A 1624-nucleotide genomic window follows, 5' to 3' on the forward strand; every position below is an offset into this window, starting at 1 on the left:
GGGGAGGCCCAGGACCGGCTGAGACAATCGTCACTGGATAATGCCACGAGCGTGAATCGAACTCGGGTCACCGGGTTTGTAGCGCAGTGCGCTGACCGCTCACGCGATGATCGCCACTCTCAGAGCGGGTAGGGAAAGTGCTGCCTACTGCCCCCTCTCAGTCTGTAGACAAGCCGTTGCTGTGTATTAAACACGCACACGCAATATCCTAACGCACGTGGTCACATTTAATAGTTCACGTACACGTGAGAACGCATTTTTTTTGTAAGCAGCAAAATCATACCGTGTTGCTGACTTGTGAGAACGCCAATTTATCAAAGTCGTTGTTTTGCAGTGAATCTATCAACAATTGGAAGAGGTCATCCTAATCTTCAATGACGGTTTTGGGGGGGGGGGGTGTCTGATGGCAAGGTCAAGCCCTGCAATATTGGCACCTTGGCTACGTATGGTGCGAAAGAAGTTCAACATACCTGCAAACTGTACATGCTCACGCCATCCATAAAACAAGTTGTTTTTGTTTGTTCGCGTAAGTATAAATGTGTCATGAAACCCGCCACCACCCGACACAGCCAATTAGTAAGATTTGTCACGTAAAGAGCGTGAGAGCCAGATCACAAATCTGTCTGTCGCCTGATGAAGCTGGTTGTAATTACTGGCGAAACGTCGTACTCAGATTGTAAATGTTGTGGATTTGGCTCTCCAACACACCAGTGTTGCTGTACTAGTACCGAATTGGTAAAGCTTTCGTGACTGCAGGGATTCATCTTCTTGTTTCTTTCGGTAAAGTCACGTAGATGGGAAATAATAAAATAATAAAAATAAAACATAATAAAATAATTCTCACAACAAACTCCCCGCGTGCGGGAACGAGCCACGCGATTCGGCAGCGCATTTAGGGCTGTAAAATATTGGCCACCGAGTAGCGCGAACAAAACACCGCAGATGCCGGCTCAAGATATAAAAGACGCGAATCATTAAAGGCAGGGCCCGTTCCGCGGTTTGAAGCCGAGTCTACCCCCGTGGTTTATCAGAGGACGCGTCACAGTTGCAAGCGCCTCTTTTTGTTTGTTACACAATTGCAAGGGGACTCACCACCAATCTAATTGCCCGTGGCATCGTTTCGTTGCAAGCGCCCATTTATTTCCGCTCATTATTGCAGAGACGGGTGAGTCCCATCGCGTTTGATGTGGGATGCAGCAAAACAACAAACAAACCAGCACCGTCAGCACATCTTGGAGTCTGTAAAACCGTCTGCGGGTTCAGAACCAGAAGTTTTTGCAAGCGCAGAATGGATCGTAAAGATGTCCTCCTTTATGAATGATAATTGTGGAGCGTGGGCTCCAATGTAATTTCAACAACAAAAACCACACACACGTATCTTGCGATGGGTGACACATGGTGTTCTTTATCAATAATCATATATAGTTATGAACAACAGCGGATGCAGTCTTAAATCGCCAACCCGCATCCTTTCATACAAAACTATAGGATTTACAATACATGTCATTTATCGCGGGGCAATTAATCAACGCAACGCACGTATTGCCACGTGTGGCGTTGCAGCCACCCCCATGAGCAATTGCAAAACCACGTTGCGTCAGTTATTCTTTTTTTACTTTTAACG

Source organism: Lethenteron reissneri, chromosome 15, assembly GCF_015708825.2.
Source record: "Lethenteron reissneri isolate LAM-NWPU_2019-01 chromosome 15, ASM1570882v1, whole genome shotgun sequence".
NCBI classification, from domain to species: domain Eukaryota; kingdom Metazoa; phylum Chordata; class Hyperoartia; order Petromyzontiformes; family Petromyzontidae; genus Lethenteron; species Lethenteron reissneri.